The sequence below is a fragment of the Amblyomma maculatum genome, chromosome 3 (genome assembly GCF_055883805.1).
Source record: "Amblyomma maculatum isolate TAMU_Amacu chromosome 3, ASM5588380v1, whole genome shotgun sequence".
Lineage (NCBI taxonomy): Eukaryota > Metazoa > Arthropoda > Arachnida > Ixodida > Ixodidae > Amblyomma > Amblyomma maculatum.
In genome coordinates, this window is record NC_139346.1 from 89,456,164 (window position 1) to 89,474,879 (window position 18,716).

Sequence of the window (18,716 nt, forward strand, 5' to 3'; positions counted from 1 at the left end):
CCACAATTAAGTGGTCTTCGTGCTGCAGCACAAATAAAAGAAAGAAACAAAAATGAAAATGCACAAACATGTTTACACACAAAGAGAAAACTCAAAAAAAGAAATAAGTAATACATGAAATGGAACTGAGACGAAAATTATCACGGAAAGTAAGCAATCAATCAATAATAATAATAATAATAATAATAATAATAATTGGTTCAAAGGCGCAGTATTTGTCACACTTGTTCTGTGGACACCTCAACATCACCATAAGGAAAGGGAGAAAGGTGGGAATGAAAGCGGAAAGAAAGAAAGAGCAGCAGCAGTGTAGGACACCAGGGTAATTTCAACCACCTGGGGATGTTTACCGTGCAATATCATCGCACAACACGCGGACGCCACTTCGTTTTGCCTCCTTCGAAATGCAGCCGCGGAAGTAGGGATAAAACCCAGGTACTCTAGCTCAGTAGTCTGGAGTGTTACCACTGCAATCATCACTTCTGAGTGCGGTTTATTGGCGCCACAATACTTTTTCACGCAGCATGCGCCCATTTTCAATTTATTACCATTTAAGGACGGAATATCTTCCTTCTCCTGTTTTGAGTACGGTGCATAGTTATTTATACTGAATGTGAAATCATCGGCGCTATTATGTTCAGCGTTTTTAATCTCCTGCAGGTTGTGTAAAATGGGTGCTAATTGTTCCATAAACCCACTGCGGCAATTATCCGCCACTAGCGGAATGTCAATCATTGAAAGGCCAAAAACTCAAAAGTCGAAAGCCCCAAGCGGAATTTTATATTCCTAGCTAATTGACGCGATCAAAAATTTCAGAACTTTATTTGCTTCCGAAAATCTTCTGTTATTCCATTCTTAGCGACTAATAATTTCAGGAGTTACTTGCATTTTTTTTTTCACCCTGATCATACTTGAACTATTTTCTTGTTGCAGTGCGACAGATGTATCTGTTCTATTTTATCCTTTTCCGGAATATGAAGAAAAAGCTTTATTCGTTGTGCGAAGAGTTTTAGTGACGATAATAACAAATCTTAGGATTAGAAATGTAGCAATTCCGCATTTGTCCCAAAGATTATTGGCGTTTTCTTTTCAGAAACCTTGTCAAGATTTAGCAGGCTGAATACGGGGGGTTACTTTCACTACACTGAACCTTAAGTTTTCGCAGTACAAACCTGCGCGTGTTCCGGGGTCAGGGGTAGGTGCTTATGTTTCCTGCAGAAGATATTTTATTTCAGCCGTTATAAAAATAACGCATACAAGTAGCTAATTTCAAGTACAAGGAGCTAACACTTTGATCAGGTGGAAGGCCATCAACAATCGATAGAAGGATATTTCGTCAATTTACCTGAACTCCGTCTTCCCACGCAAACAACAAGTTTAAAAACAACCAGTAATTTTCAATCCGCCGAGAGCTGTGCGCCAATGTGTAGCAGCCCGGTTTATAAGCTTACAGGGAGCAAAAAGTATATTATTGTAGAGCGCTTTCGAGAGTTGACGCGATAGAGATTTTTTTTATTGTATTTTGTGTGGGTATGAGGTAACCACATAATTGTTTGAGCAGGATGATAGTGTGTCTATTAAAGCATCGCTGGCTATAATTGATGTGCCTTGGATATCCACGCAAAAAAAAGGTCTTATGCCTCAAGTTCAAAGGTTTTTGATGAATATATATAGCATATCAATTCTATATAACTTTCTACACCGAATCTTCAAGCAGATGTTCTTGACATTTTCTATTTAGGCAATACTCCCATATATGTGTCTATATAACCAACTGTATTTGTAGACTATTACAATGATTACATGTAAGCATGGCAACAAATGAGAGACCATTCGGGCTCCTCTTTTAGGAATATGACGCGAAGACGCTTATCGCTTCCGTTTGATAGCTCCCACTGTAGATCTTCATTTCAGTCCGTGCACTCTCCTGCTCGCCTAATATTTAAATTCTTGCCTCTAGTCTTCCACATTCATTCAATTGTATATAGAGTAGTCAGCTATTACTTCGTACAAGAGACCGCTTGTATTAGGGGCCCTGTGTTTAACTCGGAATCAAAAAATCCTGCAGGGATCGATTCTGAACTCTAATCCTCCGCCCCCCCCCCCCCCGCCTATTTTAAAAGCAAATCTCGACCTTCCAGTGCCTGCCAAATGGTCATGTGACGTGCTTTCATGGCGGCACACAACCCAAATATCAGCGCGTGCGACGGCATATCCCCCGCCAACCGGCATGTTCAAGAAGTATGCCCTAACTTTAAATCAATCAATCAGTCAATCAATCAATCAATCAAAAGCGATCTTTATTTGTACGCAAAGTAATGCATAAAGAATTTTAGAGCGATAGTCGCGGGGAGATTAAATTGTCCAGTACAAAATAAACTCGATCAGGCAGCCGTAATGTGCACAAAAATAAAAGAAAAACAGAGGTATCAAACAAACAAAAAGAATCAACACTCACGGAAGAATATACATTTCAATAAAAGGATAAAAGGCGAAGGACTACAAAACGCAAGCACGAAAAAAAAATGAGGGAGGGGGGTAATCAGGACTCTTCCTGGGTGTAAAAAAACATTTTGCAGCTCAGCTTAAAGTTATTTGCAAGCTTGAAATTAATAAGAAATATATTTAAATGTTTTGCTGCAGAAAATTGTGTTAAACGTTCTCCGTACACAGTATGGCAGGCAGGCAGGCAGGTTGAAGCTCCTATTTGTAGCATGTCTTTTATTGCGAGATGCTTAAAAGAAATATCAAAGGGACGTGAAATACTGATAATAATAATATTATTTGCCAATACTCAAACTTTGTAATAAAGCTTGGATTCTAATGAAAGTACTCGATTTTCTAGATATAAATTACTTTTCCTGCAGTTGAAAGCTACATGACTTATTATACGAATGCCGCTAACAACGACAGCACCGACAACGCCATGGACGAAGTTTCTTGAGAACGGAGCCTGATCGCCACACCGCGATAGCGCAGTGGTAGGATGCGCGACTACTGTGCCGGATTAACCGGGTTCGATCCCGACCGCCGGAGACTACGTTTCGATGGAGGCGAAACGAAGAGGCGTCCGCGTGCTGTGCGATGTCAGCGCACGTTAAAGATCCCCAGGTGGTCGAAAGTACTCCTTCTCCCTTCACTTCGGCTCCTTTTTATCTCTTTCCGCTTTCATTCTCACCTTCATTCCTTCCCTTATGGCGTCGTTCAGGTGTCCACAGAAGCAACTGTTAAAGATACTGTGAATTTCCCTTCCTGTGAACCAATTAATATAGTTATTGATGCCGGCGCAGTAATATTGGGCAGATACCAAATCTTGAGCGGGTTTGCATTTACCGTGCTGCATTTAAATGTTTTAAATAAAGTTTCTCGACGAGGCCCATTTAGGAGCCTACCAGTACAGTCCGGTGACAAGCTCTGCGCCGTCTTTATGCGTAAGCATCAGAATCCTAATCGGGAGAAAAAGCAGTTGGGGCGTAATTCTCATTCTGACTTTCCGCTGGCAACTGCCACGGTCATAAGGCAAAAAGTAGGGAGAGGTATGTTACTCTCTTTTCCACTTGTAGGCAAAAAAGGGAGAGGCCAGCAAGCGCCTGCCACGAAGAAATAGTTATTGAAATTGAAAATAACTAATAACGACTAAAAAGGACTGTAGTCAACTGAACTTACGAATAGCTCCCCAGAAGTAAATAAAAGGAGCTCGAGGCTGAATACGTGCTGTGAATGGCAAATCGTTGGGGCATCTTTAGGTATGTGTCGAGGGTTTTTGACGAATGGCATGCGCGTAAACCGCGATTGCTACGTGTCAATACAGGCGTGCATTACCTGATCTAGTGGGTAGCGCATGTGCCCCGTAGCCGAAACTCCTGATTTGACATGATACCTAGTAATGTTGAAAATTATCTTCGAACAAAAAATATTACACCACAATGGTAATTATCACCAATTTTCTTCTGAGTTTGACTCACATTGCGTGTCACGTATTGTTTCTTTCATTCCGCGCACAGCGTCATACTTTAAGGCGAAAGCTTTTAAGCGCTCGTACTCGCGGAGACCGACCATCCGTTTCATCCAAAGGTTGGAAGGCTCTAAGCTAGCAGCTGACATGGCCGAGCTCTAACTGGACGTAAGGCTTCCTGACATTACGTTTGGCAATAAGTAGGTGTCTCATTTCCTATGAGAGGGTGATATCAGGATCAGCATACCAAGTCACTTGCATTCACGTTATCCCTAGGCCACGCAGGCACATTCACACGGCTCGGTTAAAGCGGAGCTTTATATGTTGGCTGGTAGCTAACGCTATCGAGTCATCGCGTAGGTGGGATAGAAAATATCGAGAAAGGGGTGCAGTAGTGGAGGAATTCGGACTACCGCGCTATATCGGTTCTCGCCTCATCGCAGTTTAGTGATCCAAAGTGCCCCTAGAATTCTGTTAGGGAAGTGTTGTAGTATATTTGTAATTCGTATAATAGTTAATGTGGCTGCGCCGCCATGGGATGTTTCGGTTCTACTTTTTCTGCCCAATATCAGTGGGTTTTTTCTGCATAAGAGACAGATTATAATTTCGCATCCAAGCAAAAAAGAAAAAGACGACTGAACAAAGAAAAGTTTCTGTGGAGCTTCTGTAGCAAAACAGAGCAAGGAGGGTTTAAAACTTTCAAAGTAATTTAAGAACTATTCGAGCAGGAATTAAATGCTTTCAAAAGATCTAACCCGAATGCACTAAAAAGCTTTAAGGATAATTACGCGCAACTAACATTTGGGGCACACACCGATTTGATCAAAGGAATTCATGGAACCAAGAAAGAAACAAAAGAACAAGGTACAGAATTAATGATAAAAAGGAAAATGAATACCAAGAAAGATAAAGAGAAAAGAGATAACATTTTGTGACTGCGTGGAAACCAAATCATGCTATATAACGTGAAGAGGGACGGGCGTGGAAACATTCGCCAGCAGTTTTAACTGGTGCGGTCTCATTCTTGTCGTGTGGTGTCACCTAGTGTTCCTTTCTTAGTTATTTTTTTATACTTCCATTTGTTAGGCGTGTACGTAGACAACCTATTGCATATTATTAACTTGCACAATGTGTACGTCTTGACGTTACTGAACTTACATATCATATACAGGTACACAGATACGCGGCAATACAAACATAACCATTCAGAACGTAAATAACAAGAATTATATATGCCAAAATAGTCACGTAGTACCCGAGCTGTTAGTTTACTTACTCTGTAGCGATACTTGTTGGCTTCTGGATTTATTTACTCCCGGGGCGTATTTCTGATCAGTACTGGCCAAGTTGAACGTGAATACAATCATTTGGGAGCGACTTGGGTGGTCCTCGTAACTCGCAAGCATGGTGTTGTCACATAATTCCTTATAGGTCACCAACACTGAACTTTTCGATAAGTAGAAAGACAAGCGGCAAGCGAGCCCACACTCAAGAATTTAATATTCAAAAGGTCTGAACTGCATTAAAATTCTTTTTGTTCCATGATCACTAATGAAACAAAAATGAAACAAAAAACACGATAAGTGGTGCATATTTAAAAAAGCTTAATAAGAAAGGGTGTACAGGCTTCTATTATTAATGCAACATCCGACCATACTAAAATACCACGCCACATTCATTTAAGGCATTTTTTTTTATTTATTGTTCTATAAAGGGGTCGCGAGAGCTTTGCAAAACAAAATGTGGCATGATTCTTGAAAATTGTCTTCTTGGTTAACTTAGTGTTCATCGTATTTCTACAAACCAAAGGTTTGGCACAGAACATCCGAAGATAGGCAATCAAGACCACAGGGCTTGCGGCGAATAATGCTGAAGGAATAGCCTACAAGTAATCTTGCGTGCGGTCATGCTAAAATGACACTGCACACAAAAAGTTCAATTTAAGAAGTTCTTCGCTCCTGCGTTAAATTGGCGATGTTAAGAGAATGGATATGCCTACCTAACAACCGCTATTTAAACTACTTGTTGATACCGTATATGTAATAGACGCAAAGAAAAGCATCTCACCTACATTTTATCGCCAATTTAACCATCTCAAGACAAATAATTGATGAGCTTTTTAGGAAATCTGTGATAGACGCAATCGGTACCATTTGCTTATATAGGTGCTAGAGAGGGCAAACAGTATTCTATAATAGAAGGACTGATTACGCGAATAATTACAAACCTAATACTAACATCATTATTTTTGGTAATCAGCGCCTGTATCACACTTAGAAATTAGAGGTCGCCAACATTAAAGCCAAGCACTCCTTTTTTTTCTTATTGGGCCTACCGTGAGGCTACCGTTGTCTGCGTCGGCATTGTTCGCCAAAATCGAATATTCCTGATTCGCGGAAATGTTCACGGAGTCCCAGCCAGATGGCATGCCACGGGAATTTCAAATACCATACAACTCTCACACAGAAGGTGACGTCATGCATTGAATGGGGATTAATAAAACAAGACATATTATGCAAACACGATGGTCGCAGTATGTCTTTTATGAATTAAATTGTAATGCAACTGATTTTCCTTAAAAAACAATTTACATAGTTTTGCGGGAATTCGATCCACGTCCTTGTCTTGACAGCTAAACGTACTACAGACTAGGCTACGCAACGGATGCTTGCATGGCTTCTGATTTAGTGGCCTTATATGATTGCCATGTTGTCTTTCATGTAAAATAGTACGAACGATTGTATGCTAATGAATAAAAAGCGTAATTAGCAACACCTACAAAGGCTGATAATGCTTTACGCGCATACAGCGAAGCCAAGTCTCTTAATTTCTTAACCGCGGCTGTAGCTAGAAATACCGAAAGTCCAATGTACTCATCTGAAAGTCGGTGACGTAAGTGTCCGTCGCACGTTCTAGGCTTGTAGAATTACCTCGATACGTGTGGTTGTCGCCAAAAGAATGTCAACAATTTGTATATTAATAAATACACAAATCTCCTGCGCATTTATGCGCAAAAACACGTGCTCCACACAGCGTGCCTCTCAATGGTCCGTAAGGTACAGAACTATAAACAATAAAAAAACACCACGAAAACCGACAGAGCAATTGCTCAAAGGAAACGTAAATGCTTCATTTCGTTTAATTTATTTTCCATAAATCACAAGGGAAAGGGCGTGGAAAAAGCGGCGCCGGGCAGCTTGAAATACCCACCATACCGGATTACATATAGCAGCATCGGCCATACATATCGTTTAATGTTCTGCAACCAAACTCGCCACGGGATTCAATGTTAAGCCTAAGCAGTCTAGCCGGTTATCCGCGTAGGCTTCATTTCATCACACCATGTTAACTGACAATACAACCTTGAAGGAAATTTGACTGGCAAGCCGTCCTACCAAAGTGAGTCGCAAGTACAGATTAAACATGAAAGGATATTTAACTGCTCTTTGTTTCTCTCTCTCCCTAATTAATCAACCTACCATATACCTTGTTTACTTCTGTCCCAGCGGATAGCGCGAATGACAGGTGACCTGTTTAAAAATTTTTAGATGTGCACTGAAGACTCGTTCTCTGCAGTAATGAAAAAGCGTTGAGGGTTCTATAACAGTTCCGTAGTGAGTTTTAACATTTATAAGGTTTGTATTTACTTTATTTGATTTATATATTTATCTCCTTTTAATGCTGTTTTCTTTCTAGTATTTTGTTATATATTTCTCTTTTTTATTTCCTTGCTTGTTAATGCCTCCCAATTACTAGCTACGGAATCAGGTTCATGCCGGTAGAAAACGAGGATGGTATTAGCTACTCTACTTGCATGCCTTTAGGCTTGCATAGAATCTAGAAAAGGCGAATGCTGGTGCGCCATACGTTTTTTTATTTACGCCCTGTCCGTGAAAGTTGTATTTGCAAGTGTCGACTGCATACGAGAAGTGTACAGATCGCGGTCTGAACCTGCTATATGTTTGCCTGTCCTGGATAATCTGTCTACAATGAAAAGGTTTTAATGCTAGCAGCGGCGTCGAGAAGCAGAAACGTGCCTTTTTACCTTTGTTGGCTTGTTTGAATGCCCTGTTTTAGCAATCGGAAATTAAGAAACAAATCCGCGTAGAGAGAGTTGTTCAAAGTGTGCGATTTCTTTCTGCAAGATTTTCAAAAGAATATTTATCAATTGTGAATAAGAAAAAGTTGTACAAATATTTGTGCGACGTTGTTCTTCCTGAGCCCATCAAAGGGCCGTATACAGGGGAGGCCCTGGCGGGAATGTACTGAAGAGGGTAAATAGAATGTAGATGCCGGCAGCGGGTAAAACTTTATTTTTAAGTTGCACTATAGAACTTTGCGAGTCAAATTGTTTTTGCAAGAAAAAGGGCTATTTCTTCCGTAGGGTCCACATTGCTTTATTTGTAGACAGCCAGAAACGATAGATCATGTATTTCTTCGCTGTTGGGAAGGGGTTTATATTTGGAACGAACTTCTAAGAACCATAAAGAAAGATTTACCTATCAATCCTTACGGAATACGGTACTCACTCACGCAAAATGAGGAGGGGGTCCCAATGATTCAATCATGATAATGGGCCTCCCCAGTATATGGCGTTCAGCATGGCAGGATATCAGTGTGATCCTGATGCGCGTCCTGCACGAATTCTTTTCCGCTCCATTGGTTTATCGAGATTGTGAAGTTTGTCGACGATAATCCTGAGTTGTTGCCAAAGACAGAACCTTTGATGGATCTAAAGGAATTTTAGAACGACGAAGCTAGCCCCTGGCAGTCTTATTATATCAATGTCTTGTGTGTGTTTGTGTTGTCTTGCAAAAATCAGGCAATAAATAAAAAAAAGAGTAGTGATCAGTGCGCTCGGCAGCGGGCCCTAATGGTCATGGTTCGAATCCTGTCATAGACACGATTTACGTATTTTCTTGTTTGCGTGCGGATATGACGTACTCGCAACTTTTGTACACGCCAGTCATGAAATAAAAAAAACCTTTTCGCAATAATAATCAATCGGCTAACATTTCTTATAGTGAAGCATACAGAACCCAGGAATTTTTTTTCCTTAATAGAAATCAAGACAAGTGCGACTTTATACCAGCCGTTTTGCGTAGAAAAATAAAACAACAAGCCATCCCTTTCAGCACCTGACTGAAGCTTTACAGCCTAGCTATCAACTTCATTTTAGAAAAATTTAGATATTATTTGAAGAGATTTAGCTGCAGAAATTTATATATAAAAAGTGTCATGTTTCCTCTGAAAATTATCAATTTTCCTCCGATAAAGATTGGCATGCTGAGAAATATTTCCAAAAGAAACATACTTTTTCGCCGCTACTGTCTTTAATGTATTAAGCAAAATCACTAAACAGTGGAAATTCAGGGCTCGTTCCAGTCTATTCAAATCAGCATTTTTTCCCATACTGTTCATGAAGAGAATGCTTTATATCCAAATATCATAAATTTTACTCACAATGAAGTTTACCTATCATTGTTTTGCTTTAATGTTGACAATACTCTGTTCCGTTTGTATGAAGATTGTCTCTGCTGTAGTCATATGTGGTGCTCTAGTAATATAATAATAAATCAATACATTATTTTGTATTTCATTTTTTACAGCCGTATTGTGTACCACAAAGATAAAGGTACCTGTTATAAGACGCTTACGATGGGCAATAATCATTGCTGGTATTTGAATTCTTGCAAGAGCATCATAATTGTTTCATCACATTAAATTCCATAAAGAGAGGAAGTGTTGCCTTATTTAGCTAGCCAGGCTTTTTAGTTAAAATAAGGTTTGAACGTTTCATCTGCGCAGCTAGGAATATTTTGGAACGCCGAGTAGTTGAGAAACTTATTGTGCTTGCTTGAGACAACAACATCCACCTCTTGCGTCCCCACAAGACGTAATTTAGCCCGTTCAACATCATTTCTCAGCCGATCACTTGAGCGCGTTTGCTAAGCTTGTGTGTTAGGGTATCAATATATTTTGTTCATTTTTCGGAAAGTCCACCTGTACACGTACCTGCATTCGTTTAGTCTCAAAGTACTGTTGTATGAATTCATCCAACAGTTCCGTTATTTTGTCACCAGGTTCCGGTTGCAAACCTTTAAAAAAGAAAGCGAGCAGTTACTGTCGTATGAACTCATCCAACAGTCCCGCTATTTTGTCATCAAGCTCTGGTTGCAAATCCTGAACATATAACACGAGCAGTTCATCGCTGGCAAGTGGTTATTTCTGTCGCTGTTTTTGCAGCCCGATTTCGTTGCGAAAGGTAGGAAGTCCCAGGTGGTTTCTATACACATGCACCGCAACTAGAAAAATATTTCCAGATTGAAGCAGACCAAAATAGTTTAAGGACTGCAGCTATTCTCGCATCTGTATTTTTTGTATTTAGCAGTAAGCGCGCCTTTTAAACGAAGTATCTTAGGAGATCTTCAGTGTATCGACAAGAGCTGAAAAACAACGCTTCTATTACAAAGGAATTTATTCTGCCACGTTGCCCCCCTCGTTAAAACGCCACGAAAAGAGACCGCCAGATCCTCTTGAGAAAAAAGTGCGGTCATTTAATTTATTTCATGTTCTCGCCCAACAAACTAGAAAACATATCAATAAATAAATCAATAAATAAATCAATCAATCAATCAACCAATTTTTTTCAGTTTCTTTTACAAATAAACTGAGGGCGGCCAGAAAAAAGCAGTCATCATGACCTATTGACAAGCTTCGCTATACACCAATACAAAGAGGCAATTTGCAGCGAATGAATGGGTGATTTTAATGTACACTTGTTATAACACACGTGCGATATAGAAGGTAACACACGCATACAATCAAAAGTACCTGGGTACATCTGATATTTAGAAATGAGAAGGAAAAAAACGAAAAAAAAAAGTGGTTACATAACATCCAATTCTATACAAGTTTTCACACGTACAAATTATCATTTTAATAAAAGAATGCATTACGAAAAGCAGCAGAGAACATGTTCTTCAACCGGCCATAAAATGGTGTGTGCAAGTATTTGGGGAGTATGTATTTGTATGTGGAAAGAGAGTAATTTTTTTTTTTCCAGTGCCGTAAATTGTTGGTAGTGCTCTTTCGTGTCGTATATGGTGTTTGGTGTCATGTGATTACCACAATGTTACGAAAGAATAGCTTGTTATCGGTAGTTGTTTTTTTATAAAAGGATGTAAACCTGTTGTCCCACGTTTTGTTTATCGGTATTATTTTGTATTGCAGGCAGATCTAACTTGTCGCTGAGTCATGCGGCACTTTGGTAATTACATGATGTACTCTTTTTTGCAATATTGAGATGTTCTGTATTTACATGCTGTTGTTGTTCACCAAACACAGAAGCAATACGATACGCAGGAATATGTCACGGATTTCCGGAGAACGCTCAGGCCGACCGCATGAACTAGACGCCAGCGGTACCCACACGGACGCACATTTAATACACACACACCGACGCTAACACGTAAACAAAATTAACAAAAACTAACACAACCTACAAAGACTAATGATAGACACGATTCTTCACATTAACAGACAGCGTTCCACTTTCGAGCTTACAGTTCGAAGCGGGCGACGCGTTTCGTGAGTCCTGGCAATGGCGTCGGCGTCAAGGTGGCGTTCGGCTTGCAGTGAGCTGATCTTGTTGGCTGCAACGGACGACCTCCCGTTGAAGCGTGAGGTGAAGCAACATTGGAGTTCGCGGCGGCATTGAGGTGAACCATCTGCGCGATTCAGGTGGACGGTGGTACGAGCTTCGGAGGTGCCCCTGGACGTAGCAGGTGGCTTACTAGTCGCTCAATCTCCGGAACCTGTTCGAGAACAGCGGGGTGTCCGGTGCAGTGCCGTAGAACATGAGGCCACTGGTACAGCAGCCGGCGTTGTTCACTCCTGGCCAAAACGCCCCTCACCTCACGGAACCACCGCGTCTCTGGCTCCCTCCCCCATTGCCTTTCCATATCGCGCCTTTTTATAACCTCCACCTTAATACACGTCATCCTTATCATCGTCTTCGTCGTCTTCCGTTCACCAATCAGCGCTTGCCATGTCGCTGACTACTTCTTCATCTTCTTAATCCATCGTTGATCCACGTAATCCTTATCGCCGCCGTCGCCTTCTTTGCTTTCTGAAAAAGCCAATATATTTGGCCTCACATGTGACAAGGGGCCCCTCCCTCTAAAGAGTTTTTCCGTGAAACCTACTTACAGTTTCGCCGCTATTACGACTTCAAGCAAACCTAATATCTTCTCTAGCCAGTCTGGACCCAGCACTTAGAACACCTCAGTGGTCTTGAGCGTTCCCGAAGCACACTGACACAACGCACCAAACTTGCTTGCATAGAATACTATCACAACACTATCACACCACTGTCATTGTTGGTATAGAGTCCTTAATAAATATACTAACGCGCACAACACGTTTCATTGTATAAACACTTATTAACAAACCGAGAAACAAGCACACAAAAAGCATAATTCAAATTTAATTAAGCCTGTTCGGCTGTACTGGTGAAATGTGTACCAATGTTGTCTTTGTCTTTAATATACTCCAAATGAAATTTGTACTCTTGCAAGGCTAGGCTCCACCTCATGACTTTGCTATTGTTCATTTTGGCTTTGGTTAGATATTCGAGTGGCTGATGATCAGTTTGAATTCGAAAGCGACTCTCGTAAAGATAAATATGAAATTTCTTCACTGCCCATACCACAGCCAAACATTCCTTTCAATGATGGAGTAGTTGCGTTCACAAGCAGTTGACCGTTTGCTAGCGAAGAATACCGGATGTAATTTGCGATTCTCTTCTAGCAAGAGTACTGCTCCCAATGCTCTGTCGGATGCATCAGTCTTTTTTTCTTTTCTGCATTTCCCCTTTTTTCTCGAAGCAGGCTTGCAGACTCGAATCTTCTCTTTTGCTTAATTGCCATTTCGCCCAGTGTTCTTTCAGACAAATCACAACGGCAACGGGAGTGGAGAGCGGCCGCTGCGTCGCTCTGGCTGTCGCTTGCGCGTGTCTCTACTACCGGCGAGAAACTGACTGCACCATCTCCTAGCTGGTCAGTCGTGCGCCTTTCTTCGTTTTGGGGCTTCCCAACATCGATCATCTTCCACTAAGAATCAGGGTCATTGACGCTGCTTGCAGGTACCTAACCGTGCTGTCCACCAGGGTGACAACGGACGTTTCCCCTGCAAGGTCTTCATTCCTCACTTGGCTCCTCCGAAACAAAACTGTACTGACTCGACTGCATCTAAGTACCAATATATGACGGTCCTCTATTTGTCCAACCACCACTGGCATTGCTGTTTTCGACTTGGGCGCTCCACTCTCCACTGCATTGTCCAGTGGCGTTTGCTCCTCTTTGAGCTGTGGAACTTTGGCTGGTGTGATAAGTTCTTTCTTTGAATCAACAACACATGCAGTTTGGTCCTGCGTTTCATATTGGCATTCTTCCGCGGTATGCCCTCTCCTGTTGCACCCTCGACACACGACCTGCGTCCTCCGGGCGGCACTGCAAGATCTACACTCAGCTGCACGGTGTCCCAAACTGTTACAGATGAAACATCTGATTGGCGCCTTAAACGCCCCGCCAGGGGATCTTAGTTTCGCTGAATTTAATTCTGAAACTTTCTCGAAGCTCATATTCCTGAGACCTGAGAAATTGGTCCGCATTATCGGCAACCTCCTCTAATGAACACTAATTTATATTTTTCAGGAATACCACTAGACTTGGACTGTCGCATACTAGAAACTGCTCGTTCACCAGCTTGTCACGCACGCCTTCAAAACGCTTTTCTCTGTTCGATATCTCAAGATATCTCGATATCTGTTCGATATCTCAAATAGTTGGCTAGGCAACAAGAAAATTGCTTAGCGGTTTCAGAATCCACAGGTTTCGCGGTGCGGAATCTCTCGCAGAACAATCTGCTGTCAGCCTGAAACTTTAGAGAAGTGCCTTCTTGACTTTATCGTAATCCATGAAATCAGATGCAGGCATCCTACCAAACACATTCAGCGCTTCCACCACTAAACACATACTCAATGCTGTTGTCCAGTTACAGCGCTCCCAACTTTGTCCTAAAGCTATCCTCTCAAATCGTTGCAGATATGAGCCCAAGTCATCTCGCTTGTCATCAAAAGGAGTCATCAGTATAGTGTTATAGAATCTTCTAGAGCCATCAGCTTCCTTGGAAAATCCATCAGCTTCCTTGGACAATCCCTCGTCGATCTAGGGGCTCTTATTCCTACCTTGGAACCCCGATCATCATCGGTGCTCCCCTCGCCTTCTTCGAGCAATTGCTGATGCTTCCACAGCAAAAACTCCTTCTGTCGTTCAATTCTTATTTCACATTCCTTTGCTTCCTTTGCTTCACGCGCTATTCTTTTTGCTTCGCAAGTCTTTTGCTTCACGCGCTATTCTTCTTGCCTTGCGTTCCTGTGATTCCTTCGCTTATTTCGCTCTAATTTCTGCTTCTAGTTCCGCGGCTTCACGTGCTGCTTCAACCTCTCGCTCCGCGGCTTCACGTGCATGTGCTCTTTCATCTCTTAGCCTATTCACTTTTTGGTCATAGAGACTCATCGCCTGCTCTTTGCTTAGCCCTAGCTGGAGAGCCACCTCCAATGTCTTCGCCAAGTTCATACTACTGTCAAGAAATCTGAAAGATCTCAGAAAAATAGAAAACAAACAAGAAAATGTCTCCTGGTAAGCTCGCCACTTGATTCTTTGTCACGGATCTCCGGAAAACGCTCAGGCCGAAAGCATGAGCTAGACATCAGCCGTGCTCATACGGATGCACAATAATACACTCTTACAGACGCTAACACGCAAACAAAATTAACAAAAAGAACTAACACAACCTACGACGAATAAATATAGACGCGATTCTTTACACTAAAAAACAGCGTTCCACTTTCGAGCATACAGTTCGCAGCGGGCGACGCGTTTCGTGAGTTCAGCAATGGCGTGGCCGTCGAGGGGGCGTTCGGCTTGCAGTGAGCGGGTCTTGTTGGCCACGACGGACGACCTCCCGTTGAAGCATGGGCTGAAGCAACGTTGGCGTTCGCCGCCGCAAGAGGTCAACCACCTGGGCGATGCAGGTTGACTGTGGTGCGAGCTTCGGAGGAGCCCCTGGGCGTAGCAGGAGGCTGAGTAGTCGCTCAGTCCCCGGAACCAGATCGAGAACAGCAGGGAGTCTACGGTGCAGTGCCCTAGAACATGAGACCAATGGTACAACAGCTGGCCAAGGCGTCCCTAACCTCCAGGAGCACCCGCTTCTCTATCCCCCCCCCCCCACCTGCCTCTCCATATCGCGCCTTGTTCTAGCCTCCACGTCGATACACGTCATCCTTACCGTCGTCTTCATCGTCTTGTGTTCACGGATCAGCGCTTGCCATGTCGCCGACTACTTCTACATCTTCTTAATGGTTCGTTGGTCCACATAATCCTTATCGGTGTCGTCGTCTTGCTTGCTTTCTCAAAAAGCCTCTGCATTTGTCCTCTTATATGTGACAGAATACAAGAACGCATAGCATAGGTGCAGCTATATTTTGGCTGGAAGAATATACGTATTCCGCGCATTAACCCTGACATATTTAGAAAGAGCTGTGCAGACGTTACTGACATGGGCATCCCAGGTCATAGTGGCTTTTAACACGTACGACACCAAGGAAGGTAAAGGTTTCTACATACTCAATGGGAGCGTTAGCAATATATAGGATTGACGCTTTGATTATGTGTCGCCCCTTTCGATGAAATAATAAAACCTTAGTGTTTCCCTTGTTTATTTTTAACGAGTTTAGCGGCACCCAGTCTGATAATGATGTCGAAGCGGTATTTGTGGCGTTGGTTAGTTCGTTTTTGTCAGGCGGAGAGAACAAGCTGAAGACATCTGCATATAAAGTGTATTTAACAAAATTTCTTATGTTGAATATGTCATTGATATATATGTTGAATAAAAGAGGTCCCAAAAGGCTGCCCTGGGGCACTTCATTCTTAATTGGAATCATTTCAGAGGGAACTGATTTACAAGCACATACTGATAGCTAACGCTACCAGTATGTAGCGCTACCTAGCGCTACCTAGCGCTACATATTGTCTCTATCTCATTGCTACCTAGCGCTACCAATGAGCAAGAGGGCATGGCCAAGTATATCATATTGCTGAAATTCAAATTATTTGCTAAAATCAACAGATACCCAATGTCAGAAGCTAAGCTTCGAAGTTATTTAATATGCATTCTTTTTAATCCAGTAATACATATTCTGTTGAACTTCAATTCGTGAATCATATGGGCAGTTGGCTATTACGAATTGCTTCAATAAAAAGTTGTAATGTCGGTACATTACTAATTCTAACCCCTTGGAAAAAACTGGAAGTGTAAATATTGGTCTTTAATTTCCGAAATCGTTTTTATCGCTTTTCTACACGTAACCACGACTTTAGCTATCTGCATGGCAACCGCAAAATGTCCTGTGCATAGAGCAGCAATGTGTATATGACTAAGACAAGGAACTATCAAGTGTAGTACGTATTTTGCAAATTTACTTCGAATATTGGAGGCTTCGAGACTGGACGTGTTCTTTAGGCTTCTAATCACCGAATAAACCTCAGCTTCACCTGCTGGTTCTAAAAACATGATTTTCAATAATCTGTCGTCCATATACCGAAATATTCCTAGGTTCCCAAGTAGCACAACAGCAGAAAAATGGTGCAAGTGTCGTAACTTTATCGGCATTCGGCCCAAATGCAATCCGAGCCAGTATATAGCCGGGATAAAAGCAGATTTAGGGCCTATATTTAGCCATTACCTATGATGTTGGTTTTCCTGCTTCAAACCGATATTTACATATATTGCTATTGACTGGCTTTTTTTTAATTGGCAACCGAACCGTATTTGTCGGCTATCGTAATATTTGCCATCGGATCTTCTTCATTGACTTCTAAATTTTTTCATCCTCTCAAATTCATTGCCACTGCAATATTTGTAAGCGAAGCCTATATACTGGCATGCATAATGTTAGTATCGGGCTTTATATATTGGATTCATGTGTTTTTGCAAATCCGTTGCTTGAAGCCTTTCACAGGCATAGACCTGTTTGTGTAACTCATTGGAAACATGCATTGAAGCAAAACCAGAAATATGTATTTTAATGAAATATCATTATTTAGTAATAAAAGCGCGTGCATGTCCCCCAGAGGTTTGTTGACTGAGATCGGGTGCTGAAGTTCTGACCGGAGCCAGGCTCACTGTAAGACCTAGTGGTGATGTAGGGGAAGCAGCATTTGTATTTATGTGGCTGATGAGGGGGGAGTTTCCGAAAGGAGGCCGGTACTGTCCAATTGTGCAGGGCAAGGGGCTAAATGGTGAGCAGTTCCAGATGCTTCTGAAAAAACGCAACCAAGTGTCTCCTTCAGCCTCTCCCTTGGTCGATTGCTCTGGGAATCCATCTGCTCCATCTGATAATGAACACCTGTATTTCAGCGATGTCGATATCGCCCTTGTAATAGACATGACATCTGCGAAAACAGAGAAAATCGAAACAAATATAGTGTTAGCGCGGCTCCCCAAGCGCAGTTATCGTGTGTCATAGCTCCGTCAGGGAGATCTCAGCACCACCTGTCACAATCTTGCAGGACGGGCAATATATGCTTAATCATTTTCTTTTGCAGCGAAGTTTCTAAGTTCATAGCCACACTACCAGGGATTCTTTTTTGCATATTTGCGTTATACCAGCATAGCATGGAAACAATGATCGCTATTGGCAAGCTCTTAGTACAGTAAGCAGCAAGGAAAGCTGTTTTCCTGCAAACATATGGCCTCTTGTACTGATCATGAAAGTTACGCTCAGCGAATTGAGTAAACATTTTGCAGCTCATATTCCTGCTTTATTCCCCCTAATGCTAAAGCGGAGAGCTGTCCAGCTCGAGGCCGAGCCATATCGAACGCCGTGCAACCACAGACGATTAGCGGAAACAAAATGCAGGGCACATTGGCGTAATTTCTTTCAGGCGCGTGGCATTGTTTGTGTACAACAACAGCATTTACGGCCAAAAAACACGTGAAGACATCCATGGAGGAATAATTATTGCATACTTTCCTGGGTAAGAGTTACACTGAGACAGCTCAACTGCTAATTAGGAGGCATTGGACACCTGTCAAGCGTTAAAAAAGATAAAAAGGGGTAATGGAAGGTACTATGCGTTGGCCAATAAAAAAGGCAGGATTGTTATAAGCTGAAGTGAAGTCTGACCAGCTCATATAAAGCATCACCTGCTACCGTTCCACAAGGCTTCCAAGTGCCTAATAGCTTGTTTTCTTTTTTCTCCATGCTTCATTACGACATCGATGCTGATGATACTGAAGGTATTGTATTGCAGTCGCCGGAGGGATGGACCGCATAACTTGATATGGTGCTGACCCTGAAAGCAGAATTTAAGATCAGAGGGGCATAGGAAACAAAAAGAAAGGAAACCCTCATGCAGAAAAGGATCAGTCTAAATATTTCTGGTCATAAAATATGTGGGAGCTAACAGCATTCTAAGCGTACATCAAATACTGATTGATCAATAGTGCGAAGCAGTAACACATCACCATGTATTTTTACGCTCCGAGTCTGATTAGAATAGTAAGAGTAATTTTTTTTTGCAAAGCAGACGTGAGAACAAAGGTCGTACAGAAATTTCCGCCGCACTACAGCATTTTATTCCAGAAAATCATAATGTTCACTCAATAACAACTGCGCATTTTTACAACAAATTAT